The sequence below is a fragment of the Chelonoidis abingdonii genome, chromosome 1 (assembly GCF_003597395.2).
Source record: "Chelonoidis abingdonii isolate Lonesome George chromosome 1, CheloAbing_2.0, whole genome shotgun sequence".
Taxonomy (NCBI): Eukaryota; Metazoa; Chordata; order Testudines; family Testudinidae; genus Chelonoidis; species Chelonoidis abingdonii.
In genome coordinates, this window is record NC_133769.1 from 150,190,315 (window position 1) to 150,200,288 (window position 9,974).

General features: G+C 53.8%; 2 non-coding genes across 2 annotated transcripts; one reads left to right on the forward strand and one right to left on the reverse strand.

Moving 5' to 3' along the window:
• Positions 1-1,302: 1,302 nt before the first annotated feature.
• On the reverse strand, positions 1,303-1,374 carry TRNAI-AAU (transfer RNA isoleucine (anticodon AAU)). The gene has a single exon. It is a non-coding gene; the product is annotated as a tRNA-Ile (tRNA).
• Positions 1,375-1,482: 108 nt separating this feature from the next.
• TRNAA-CGC (transfer RNA alanine (anticodon CGC)) lies at positions 1,483-1,555 on the forward strand. Its single transcript has one exon. It is a non-coding gene; the product is annotated as a tRNA-Ala (tRNA).
• The last annotated feature ends 8,419 nt before the right edge of the window (positions 1,556-9,974 follow it).

The following is a 9,974-nucleotide window of genomic DNA, read 5'->3' on the forward strand; positions in this document are numbered from 1 at the left end:
TGACGAGCGTGGTGGTGGGGAGAGCCGCCGTCGGACTTTTGGCCTCGCTGCCCGTAGCGGTCAGGCCGAAAATCAAAGCCGTCCTCCCGAGCGCCACAGCCAGCCAGGGGCTCCTCTGCAGCATCTTGCTCCAGGAGTGCCACCCTCTGACAGCTGAAGTAGGCAAGCCACGGGAAGCTTCTCAAGGGGTTCCCCTGGTGTGGGCTTGGATGCGGAAAGCACCTGGACGTTCATCAGCTGTTGCAAGAAGTGTGCAGAGGAGGAGTAGCGATGGGCTGTAGCTTTCCACACATCTCAGTTTGGGCAGCTTTCCGTTCCCCTTTGTGTGGAATGTCCCTCCAGGGGTTTCACTTGCGGAGCTGTAGAATTCTGGCAGGGCGCCATTTAGAACTCCTTTCCTTTCTTTCTTTTTGGCCTGGGAGCGTTAGGAGCGTGTGGGTGTTTCAGTGTGTGGAGGCATTTGAAAGGTTGGAAGGTGAGCCGAAAGAGGAGTCTTTTTCACAAGCAAGTTGGCTTTCTGCACAGGTAGGGCCCTTGGAGGTGAAGCTTAGCTCCGTCAGTGCGTCTGCATGGGTTTCTCCAGTGCCCCAAGAGCCTGTGCTCAACTCTCGGTCTGGGCGTTTGCTTCCGCTAGTCGAGTGCGGTGCCTGCGTCTTCCCTGTGTCCCAGGGCGGCTACCGTGAGGCGGGCATAATTTGGAGAAAGGGGTAGAAGAGAAAGCGAGTGAAGCTGACTTAGAGCGGTGGTGCCCCTGTCGGAGCGGTCCTGCCGCTCTTGGTGTCTGAGGTGTGGGCTTGGGGGGTGGGCTGTGGGCGGTGGGAGGATGGGGTCCAGGGAAGTGCCAAAGGTCACCCTGCGCAGGCGGAGCGTGAAGCCTCTGGCCTAGGTTGGGGTGCCGAGTATTAAGCCATCGTCTGTGGCTCGGGCTGGGGAGCGGGATCCGGTCTCGGCTCCATTTGGGTGGAGCTGGCGGCCGGCAAGAATTCGGGCCATCAGGTCAACCCCCTGCGCCAATGGGGCGAGCCGGCAGGCTGCGCTTTTGTCTTTGGCGGGCGGGCGGGCAGCTAGCTGAAGCCTCGTCTCCTAGGAGGCTGGAAGGCAGGCGGCCAGGCTCAGCCTTCTCCTCCTTGGGCCCAAGGCCCTTTCAGGCAGCCGGTCGAGCGAGGAGGAAAGGAGTGTCCGGAGCGGCGTCCTGCCCAGGCCCGTCCCTTAGCCTTCTCCCAGCCCCCCGGGTTTTGGCCTCTGCCAGCCCTAGCAGTCAGGCAAAAGAGCAGAAGCCAACCGCAACCACCCCCCACGGAATGGCCAGCAGGGCTTGAACCCATGACCTTGGCGTTATTAGCACCACGCTCTAACCAGCTGAGCTAGCCGGCCTACGGGAAGCCCTTGCTTGCCTGACCTTTCGGAAGGAGTCACTGGCTGGCACGGGAATGATGTTGCTGCGTTATCGAATGGATGGATCAAGCCCTTGCTGCTAAGGCAGGGGAATTAGCTCAAGTGGTAGAGCGCTCGCTTCGCATGCGAGAGGCAGCGGGATCAATGCCCGCATTCTCCACAGCAGCGAGGCACCTTCTTCTTTCGAAGCCATGGACAGTCAGCCGGCTGAGCTCCTGCATGCCTCTCCCGCTTGGCCTCCCAAAAGCCAGCCCTTGCGGAGCACAAAGCTCTTCCTCCCGGCCCTTCTCTCCTTGCGCTGACTGGGAGGCTGGAGACAGCTTGGGGAAGTGAGCTCAAATGGAAGAGCATGGGAAAAGTCGCCAGCTCCATAGACACATTCTCCAGCCTGCTCTGCTCTAATGGGGGAGCTGGGCCTTTCTTGCGGAGCTCTCACTGGAGCACCATCCCTTCTCCTCCTCTCCTCGCCTGCTAGTCTACGCCAAGCTGATTGGCCGGGAGGGAGAGCCACTCAAATACAGAATGACTCACATGGCAGGGGTCCATGAAGGGAATGAGGAGATGGGCGGGGTGGCGGTGATACCAGCTCAGCTGAGACCGTGAGACCACGCAGCCTCCTGATCTCAGGCAGCATGGCAGCCGTGGAGCAGAGAGAGCAGAGCAGAGCACGCCGAGAGCTTGGAGAGAGCCGAAGCGGGGAAGGGCTGCGTTGGTCTGGAAGAGTGAGTCGGTGGGTGTCTATCCTGGCGGAGGCAGGTGGTTTTGGTGTATGCTGGGCCAGGGGCCGGGGGGCCTGCTAGAGTTGCTGAGCTGGGCCTGCTCCTGGCTTTGCTTGGTTAGAGGAAAGTGGTGAAGATAAGAGCGGCCCTCCTGGCCGAGACCATTGGTCCATCTAGGCCAGGATGACGTCTTCTGACAGCAGCCCATGCCAGGTGCTTCAGAGGCAATGGCACGAGCAGGCAATCATCAAGTGATCCATCCCTGCGTTTGTTGTCTTCCGAAGTTTGGTGCTCGTTTCAGGGCTAACTCTCACCCAGACGCACTCCGGGGAGGGAGCGTTGGTGTTTGTGCCGAGGCGCCTGGCTGGGACTCGGACCCCTTCCCAGCTCCGGGTAGGCCCCGCCCCGCCCCCATCTCAGGCTGTGTTCTGCTTCAGGCCACAGAGCCCTTGCCTTTTTTGCCCGGTGCCTGAGAGTCAGGCCAGCTGTGGGGAAGGAGCTCAAGCGGCAGAGCGCTCGCATTGCGCGCGAGAGGTAGTGGGGGCGATGCCCGCATTCCCCAGCTGTCGACTAAGGGCTCCTGACGAGCTGTGGTGGGAGAGCCGGCCGTCGGACTTTTGGCCTCGCTGCCCGTAGCGGTCAGGCCGAAAAATCAAAAGCCGTCCTCCGAGGCCCACAGCCAGCCAGGGGCTCCTCTGCAGCATCTTGCCTCCAGGAGTGCCACCCTCTGACCAGCTGAAGTAGGCAAGCCACGGGAAGCTTCTCAGGGGTTCCCCTGGTGTGGGCTTGATGCGAAAGCACCTGACGTTCATCAGCTGTTGCAAGAAGTGTGCAGAGGAGGAGTAGCGATGGGGCTGTAGCTTTCCACACATCTCAGTTTGGGCAGCTTTCCGTTCCCCTTTTGTGTGGAATGTCCCTCCCAGGGGTTTCACTTGCGGAGCTGTAGAATTCTGGCAGGGCGGCCATTTAGAACTCCTTTCCTTTCTTTTTTTTGGCCTGGGAGCGTTAGGAGCGTGTGGGTGTTTCAGTGTGTGGAGGCATTTGAAAGGTTGGAAGGTGAGCCGAAAGAGGAGTCTTTTTCACAAGCAAGTTGGCTTTCTGCACAGGTAGGGCCCTTGGAGGTGAAGCTTAGCTCCGTCAGTGCGTCTGCATGGTTTCCTCCAGTGCCCCAAGAGCTGTGCTCAACTCTGGTCTGGGCGTTTGGCTTCCGCTAGTCGAGTGCGGTGCCTGCGTCTTCCCTGTGTCCCAGGCGGCTACCGTGAGGCGGGCATAATTTGGGAGGAAAGGGGTAAGAGAAAGCGAGTGAAGCTGACTTAGAGCGGTGGTGCCCTGGTCGGAGCGGTCCTGCCGCTGCTTGGTGTTCTGAGTGTGGGCTTGGGGGTGTGGCTGTGGGCGGTGGGAGGATGGGTCCAGGGAAGTGCCAAAGGTCACCCTGCGCACAGCGGCGTGAAGCCTCTGGCCTAGGTTGGTGCCGAGTATTAAGCCATCGTCTGTGGCTCGGGCTGGGAGCGGGATCCGGTCTCGGCTCCATTTGGGTGGAGCTGGCGGCCGGCAAGAATTCGGCCATCAGGTCATACCCCCTGCGGGCAATGGGGCGAGCCGGCAGGCCTGCGCTTCGTCTTTGCGGGCGGGGCGCGGGCGGCGGCAGCTAGCTGAAGCCTTCTCCTAGGAGGCTGGAAGGCAGGCGGCCAGGCTCAGCCTTCTCCTCCTTGGCCCAAGGCCCTTTTCAGGCAGCCGGTCGAGCGAGGAGGTCAGGAGCCTTAGTCGACAGGCTGTGGGAGTGCGGGCATCGCCCCCCCCTACCTCTCGCGCAGAATGCGAGCGCTCTGAGCCGCTGAGCTCGCTTCCCAGCAGCGGCCTACTCTCAGGCAACCGGGCAAAAAAGGCAGGCTCTGTGGCCTGAAGCAGAACACAGCCTGAGATGGGGGGCAGGGGGCCTACCCGGGCTGGGAAGGGGGTCCGAGTTCCCAGCCAGGCGCCCGCACAAAACACAACGCTCCTCCCCGGAGTGCTCTGGGTGAGAGTTAGCCGCCTTGAAACGAGCACCAAACGTCGGAAGACACAAACGCAGGGATGGATCACTTGAATGATTGCCTGCTCTGGCGCATTGCTCTTTTAAGCACCTGGCATGGGCTGCTGTCAGAAGACGTCCTCCTGGCCTAGATGGACCAATGGTCTCGGCCAGGAAGGGCCGCTCTTATCTTCACCAACTTTCCTCTAAGCCAAGCAATAGCCAGGAGCAGGCCCACTCAGCAAACTCTAGCAGGCTCCCCGGCCCCTGGCCCAGCATACCACCAAAACCACCCTGCTCCGCCAGATAGACACCCACCGACTCACTCTTCCAGACCAACCAGCAGCCCTTCCCCCCTTCGGCTCTCTCCAAGCTCTCGGCGTGCTCTGACTCTGCTCTGCTCCACGCTGCCATGGCTGCTGAGATCAGGAGGCTTGCCGTGGTCTCTACGGTCTCAGCTGAGCTGGTATCACCCGCCACCAGCTCGAACTAGGCGCTTCTCCTCCCGCCCATCTCCTCATTCCTCATGGACCCCTGGCTGTGAGTCTTCTGTATTTTGAGTTGGCCTCCCTCCCGGCCAATCAGCTTGCGTATGACTAGCAGGTCTGGGGAGGGAGGGGAGGAGGAGGAAAGGTATGGGCCCAGTGAGAGCTCAAGCAAGAAAGGGCCCTCCCCCGTTAGAGCAGAAGCAGGGCCTGGAAGAAATGTGTCTATAGGAGCTGGCGACTTTTCCCCGTGTTGGTGACAATGTGGTTTTTGGCGGGACCACCAGCTGAGAGTGCCAAAATCAGAGTCCAATTGCTCAAACAGGGGCAGTCACAGCCCAAGTATGGGTTTTAAATCCAGCTCTATAGGCAAACCAAACCACCAGACAAAAGACTTCAAGTTTCACGCCCACTGGCTAACTGGCACAGTCAGCACAAGAAATTCGTTAGAACACTCCAGTCTCCAGTATCACCAACCAGTCCCACACGTCCTGGGGATGAATGGTTATGAAACCAACACCCCATAAACGAAAACGTTCCTCTTCGATCCAAGGACGCAAGCCCCAGACCCAGGTCCAATATACGCCTCAGAATCTTACCCACAAAATCACGCTGTTTGCCAACCTTTAGAATCTAAAATCTAAAGGATTATTCATAAAAGGAAAAAATTGAGGTGAGAGCTAGAATTGGTTAAATGGAACAATACATACAGTAATGGCAAAGTCCTTAGTTCAGGCTGGTAGGAGTGATGAAGTAAACTGCAGGTTCAAATAAGTCTCTGGAGTACAATCTCCCGCTGGGATGGGTCATCAGTCCCCTTGTGTAGACCTCAGCTTTCCAGCAGTCCTTAGAGGGTAAGAAGCAGATTGAAGACAAAATTGGAGATGAGGCTTTGCCTTACATAGACTTTCCAGTTGTAAGACCTCCTTTGTTCCACTATGGAAAGTTACAGCAAAAAATGGAGTTTGCAGTCACATGGGCCAGTTTTCTGCATACCTTGCTGAGTCACAAGGCGTATTCGCCTCCTTCCTCAGTGGGTCAATTGTGTAGGTATGGTCCTTAATGGGCCTCAAGCAGGCTAAGCAGAGCTGACCACCGAGCTTGTCTGGGGTGTCACCCAGCACTGCAAGCACCAAATTAAAATACAGACAGTATAGACAGCCAATATTCATAACTTCAGGCTACAAAAATGATACAAGACATACAGAAGCAAATCATAACCATAACCCGTCTTAGAACACCTTATTGACCCCCTTTAACAATAAGATTGGTGCCACTACAGAAACCTTGGTTACAACCCGCATTCTATATGGTCCCAAGTTTATATCAATACGTCACACCATGCTCTTCCAATTTGAGCTAATTCCCCAAGCTGTCTCCAACCTCACCAGTCACGCGGTAAGGGAGAGAAGGGCCGGGGAGGAAGAGCTTTGTGCTCCGCAAGGCTTGTTTGGGAGATTTCTAATTCCCCTGCTTGGCAGCCAAGGGCTTGATCCATCCCATTCGATACTGGAGGCCACATCGTCCGCCGGGGTGCCAGCACACTTCGGCACAGTGCAGCCACAGTCCTTCCCGTCCCAGCCGACCGAGCAGCCCAGAGCCCTCCTGAGGTCAGCGTGGCAGTCGGGTCATGAGATGACTCCTCCTGCTAAAGCCTGGCTGTTCCCTTCTCTGCCTCTTCTCCCCACTTCCTCTCTCTCCCCTTCCCCTCCCCAGCGCGCAACACTCTGCGCAACAGGGAGTCCGCGTGCACCCTGGCTCCGTCGCCCTGTAGAGTGTTTTTTTTCTCCTGTTTTGCCAGCCACACCGGTTTCCCCCCACCACTCTTGCTGCTCCAGCTGCGCCGTTTTTTGTTTTGTTTTGGTTTTTTCCACACTGTTTTGCCGCTCGCGGCCTCGCGTTTAATTAATTATTTTTTGTCCGCTTGCTTTGCTGCCTCGCGGCCTGTGCCATTTATTGGTTTTGTGTCCCCTCCCACCCCGGCACTTGCCCCTGGTCCTAAGCTAATGTTTTTTTTTTTTCCCCTGCTTTGCGCGCACCGGACGCCTCCCTTTTCCGTAGCTCCTACGCAGATTTCGAACCGTTACGTTCATCAATCTGAGAAGCTAGCATGCACCTCTAAGCTTAAGTACCCAGCTTAGATCCGAATACCCGCTGCACCAGCCAAAATCTTCCAGTGCTTTGCGCTCACTTGTGGTCTCCCCAAACCTCCCTGGGAAACCACAAGACTCAGATGCCCTGAAGTCTCACTCCAAAGGGAAATAACCATTAACCCCACCCCCCACCTTCTCTCCCACCACAGATTTCCTCCTCCTGCTAACCTGAAGACTGATCGCAACCATCTTTTATCATCACAATACTAAGAAGCATGTCCTCTTCTTCCACAAAGAGACAACCAAATACAAGGAAACAAAAAGAAAGAGATTCTAAATCGCTCTTTCTTTCCCCCTTGTCTCTCTCCCCCACTACAAATCCCCTGGTGCTGGCCGAGGTTTCACCCTCCGTAGTATCAACACAAAGAGAATTTCCTCCCCTTCTTATAGCCTACCAGAGAGAAAAAAAAACTCCAAACAAGTTCTTAAAAAAGAAAGCTTAATAAAAGAGAAGAAAAAAACATAAAAATATCTTCTGTATTAAGGTACAATTATACCAGGCAAGTTGCTTAAAAGAAAATATGAATACATACAGCCTTATGCAAAAAGGAATGACACATAAAACATTCAGCAACTACAAACATGTAAATACAAAAAACCCAATAACAGCCTTGATTGTTTTGTCTACCTTGGTACTCACAACCTGAACTTGAAGATTAGAAGCTCGAAGATGGAAGATAGAAAAGATCCCCTCTCATAGCTGAGAGCCAGAGAAAAGACACAGACACAAAACATTCCCTCCCTCAGCTTTGAAAAATCCGGTTTCCTGATTGGTCCTCTGCTCAGGTGTTTGGTTCTCTTTGTTAACCCTTTACAGGTAAAAGAAACATTAACCCTTAGCTATCTGTTTATGACACCCCCCCACCTTTTATTTTTTTGCTTGAGGCGGCAAAAAAGCCAGAGCTGGCCCTGGGTCGGACAACTCAGCAGGCAAGGCGGACAGCATGGAGCTCCAGGATATTGATGTTCATCTGCGCCTTTCTGGGGGACCAGAGGCCCCGAGTGGTGGGACCATCCAAATGAGCACCCCAGCAGATGAGCTAGGCATCTGTGGGAAGAGTGGTATGGAGCATGAGCAGCACGCCAGCTAAGACCACAGACAGGTTACACCACCAAGTGAGGAAGGTGAGAACAGAGGAAGGGAGCAGATTGGTTTGCTGAGGCTGTCTGACTGAGGATCATAGATGAAGTGGAACCAAAGTTGTAGGTAACGCATATGGAGCTGGGCATATGGCATGACAGAGGTACAGGCCGCCATATGGCCGAGAAGGGAGAGGCACTGACAGACTCGGGTTCATGGATGACAATGAAGCTGTGCAATGAGAATGGTGAAACAGTCTGGGAGAAGAAAGGCTCAGGCTGCGACAGAGTCCAGGCAAGCCCCTATGAAAGCAAACGTGCAAATAGGGGCAAGGACTGATTTTTTTTCATTGATACAGATCCCCAAGATATCGAAGAGGGTGTGTAGGGTCCATATGGTGGTGAGAAGGGGGGCTCAGGTTGGTGCCACAAGGAATCAGTCTTCTAGGTAGAGAAACATGGAGTGACCCAGGTGATGCATGTGGGTTAATGTCTCTTTCACCTATAAAGGGTTAACAAACAGTGACCTGCAACACCTGACCAGAGGACCAATCAGGAAACAAGATACTTCCAAATCTCGGTGGAGGGACGCCTTTGTTTGTGGGTTTTGGGGTTTGCTTTGTTCTCTCTGAGTCCTGGAAGGGACTAGACGTGAAACCAGGTTTCTGCCAATCGCCCTGCTACAGTCTCTTATATATTAGGAATATTGAGTATTGAGTAAAAAGGCGGTTATAGTCTTTTGATTGTTTTTGTATTTGCAACTGTGTATCTGGCTGGTAGAGTTTTAATGTGTATTTGGCTGACAGTATTTTAAATTGTATTTCTGTTGGAGAAGGCTTTTCTCCATTGTCTATAAGCTGAAAGACCCTGTAATATTTACCATCTAGATTACAGAGATAACTTTTACTTTTTTTCTTTCTTTATTAACAAGTTTTGCTTTTTAAGACCTGTTTGATTTTTTCCCTAGTTGAGGCTCAAGGGAATTGAGTCTGTACTTACCAGGTAAGTGTGGGAGACAGGGGAAAACAAGGGAGGGGAAAGGGGGAATCCCTTTGTTTTTAGATATCCAGAGCTTGAATCTGTATTGCCTCTGGGTGAGGTGGAAAACCTCTGTTTTAAGATTCAAGGAGTTGAATCCCAGTGATCTTCTAGGGTAAGCCAGGGAGGGGAAGCCTAGGAGAGGCACTAGTGAGGGAAAGAGTTTACTTTCCTTGTATAAAGATCCAGGGGGTCTGGGTCTTGGGGGTCCCCAGGGAAGGTTTTGGGAAGACCAGAGTTTATCGGGCACTCAGAGTCCTGATTGGTTACAGCGTATCAGATCTAAGCTGGTAATTAAGCTTAGAGGATTTCATGCTAGTGCCTCATTTTTGGACTCTAAGGTTCAGATTAAGGAAAGAATACTAGGACACCAGTCTTCTAGGTAGGGAAACACGGAGTGACCCAGGTGATGCATGTGGGCTGTCATGATGTTGAAAACCTCCATAAATATGCAAGAGACAGTAGCAATCCTGAAGGGAAGGACCTGGAGTTGGTAGTGGGAAAGGCCCACCATGAAGTGGAAGAATTTGCGATGAGCAGTGTGGACATCTACATGGAAATATGCATCCTTCATATCTAGAGCCATGAACCAGACTCCAGGGGGAAGTGACTGGATGACGATGGGGAGCGTGACCATCTGGAAGCAGAATCTGCAGATAAATTTGTTCAGCAATCAAAGATCCAAAATGGGATGGAGACCACCTCTCTTCTTCAGTACAAGGAAGTAAGGGGAGTAGAAACCACGGCCATGGTAGCATTGTGGAACAGATTCTATGGCACCCATGTGGAGGAGGGCCATCTGCTTCCTCTTGGAGAAGATGGTATTGGGAGGGATCTCCTGAAGGTTCCCAAGGAGGCTGACAGGGTGGAAAGGATAGGAATTCTATGATGTAGCCCTGATGAATAATGTCCAGCAGTCAGCAACTGGAGATAATCACACCCCAGTTGTGGGCAAAAAGGAAGACGTGACCTGGGTGGTTGCCTCGGGGTTGGAGGAAGGTTCATGAGTCTTGGAGAAGGAGTCAAAAGGGCTATTTGGAGGAACGTTGCAGGACAGCAGAAGTATCAGGGGCAGTGGGAGAGGAGTAGTGGG